Raw genomic sequence first — 2,632 nt, 5'->3', positions numbered from 1 at the left:
TTACGGATATGATGCGCTTAATTCTGACAATTCCTCTTCAGTCGGAAATTATGCGTATAAAGAAGGACATAAATAAACGAACATCGTAGAGCATTTTTTCAGAAAAAGTTATTAAAATATTGTAAACATATTTTATCCATAAACAAAAAATAGAATAGACTAAGCTTTATCAACTTCAACAACAAAAAACTCCAAAACTGGGGCGAATGAGAGTCAGCGTGGTAATTAATACACAATCTTAATTCTTCAATCCAAAAATAGATTCTTTATTACAAAAATAGTACGTTTCAGTTCATTTTGGAACTCATCTTCAGCAAAACAAATTTAAAATATAAATTCCTTCATGTCAAAGAAAAAGTCACCATCAGATTAACAGATTTGATGTTATAATATATTCGAAACATTAAAATTATCTTATAAATATTTTTATTGAACAAGTTTCAAATTAACAATAAAACTGGTGACACCCCAAGACTTAGAAGGAATTCGTCTCAACATTGGATCAACTAATTACAATTAATATTCACTAAAAAGTTTTAAGTTAAAAAACGCATGTTGATCGCAACTCGAACGGAACATGACTAATACACTTAATATAATCCGAAAGAAATGTCAGGTCAAATCACGAAAATAAAAAGAATCGCGAAAATAAAAAGAAAAAGATAATGTCGATACATAAACAAAAATTTTTGTATAACCGAAAATATATAACTATTTGATGTCTTTTAGTAACTGTATGTAAGTATGTGTAAGTATGTAAGTATGACACCTTCTGTATCTGAGCGTAAATTCAGACTATATATTTTGTTGCATTAATATATGAAGGCATTCAGATATTATACGTTTATTCAGAAAACGCTCTTCATCTAAAATCGCGACATTCTCCCAATCGAAGTCATGATCAAATTCATGACACTATTTTTTTCTTTTTATTTTCGTGATTCTTTTTATTTTCGTGATTTGACCTGACATTTCTTTCGGATTATATTAAGTGTATTAGTCATGTTCCGTTCGAGTTGTGATCAACATGCGTTTTTTAATTTGATACTTTTTAGTAAATATTAATTGTAATTAGTTGATCCAATGTTGAGACGAATTCCTTCTATGCTTGGGGTGAGTCACCAGTTTTATTGTTAATTTAAAACTTGTTCAATAGAAATATTTATAAGATAATTTTAATGTGTCGAATAGATTATAACATCAAATCTGCTAATCTAATGATGATTTTTTCTTTGACATAAAGGAATTGATATTTTAAATTTGTTTTGCTGAAAATGATTCCAAAGTGAACTGAAACGTACTATGGAATAAAGGATCTATTTTTGGATTGAAGAATTAAGATTGCATATTAATTACCACGCTGACTCTCATTCGCTCTGGTTTTGGAGTTTTTTGTTGTTGAATTTGGGAGAGTCCATAAGAAGATCACATTATTATTGTTTATCAACTTCATTGCATGGTTTCTTTGTTCTAAGCAAACGTATATATGAGATATTTTTTTAAGATTAAGATATAAAATATTTTATTGGTAAAATTAACAAGAAAATACATTGCATAAAAAAACAAGATGTTGAAAAATAAATGTCGGAAATATGGAAGTTACAGATTTTAAAAAACTATTAATTCGTATACATATTATATTTATATTTTATTATACAATAGATATTACATATATTCTTAATAATAATTATTATTATTTTAATATTAGTTAATTATTAATATTTTATTATTAATATTGTTGATATTATTATTTGATAATAGTTTTGTTTTTCTACCTCAAACCTACTTTCATTGAAAAATCTATAATGATTTTCTTAGCTGATACGTTAAACTATAACAAACTACAAATAACAAAAATATAATAATTAATAATATAATATAATACTTCGTATTTTTTGCAGCGCACAAGAAGTTTTTAACACGATTTTCTTAAATTCATAATTTAAATATTTTTTAAATTTATATTTATTATAAATATTTTATATAATCAAAATAAAATTATTTAAAAAATTTCACACAAATAAAAATATATAAAAAAATTATACATAAACATATTAATAAAATTATACAAAAAAAGGAAATGATATATATGTATATATCTCGTGTGTGTGCGTGCGTGTGTGCGTGCGTGCGTGCGTGCGTGCTACATCATCTTTATATCAAATATTTTATATCTTATATCTTTTCTATATAAATCGATTTTTTATAATTTAAGTTTTTTATAAAATAAAATGTCGGTAAGGTAGCTGATTTTCTTATCTGTAATTATCGATATCGCTATAATTACCGACATTACCGACGTTAACAATTTTTCAATCATCGCGATTTGTAACGGTGTAACATTCTGTTATAATTGCTAAAATTTAAACTCCCAGGAATAATAATATAAAAAATATAATAAAATAAAAGATGCTATTTCTCAAAATTCCAAAAATTTTAAGTCTAAACGTGTTTGAAATGCAAAGTTTTAAAAATTCAAATATCGAAAAAATATGAAGGGAAAATAATAATCAGACAATACATCTGGTGTAAATCAAAAATTCCAAGCGTTGTAATTTTGAAAACTATACTTATTATAAATTCTATTTCGTTATCTATGTTCAGTATGAACAATTATGTCAACACAGTGCAC

This window comes from Trachymyrmex cornetzi, unplaced genomic scaffold (genome assembly GCF_001594075.2).
Source record: "Trachymyrmex cornetzi isolate Tcor2-1 unplaced genomic scaffold, Tcor1.1 scaffold782, whole genome shotgun sequence".
Lineage (NCBI taxonomy): Eukaryota > Metazoa > Arthropoda > Insecta > Hymenoptera > Formicidae > Trachymyrmex > Trachymyrmex cornetzi.
The sequence above is the reverse complement of the archived record's forward strand: the minus strand, read 5'-3'. Positions refer to the sequence as shown.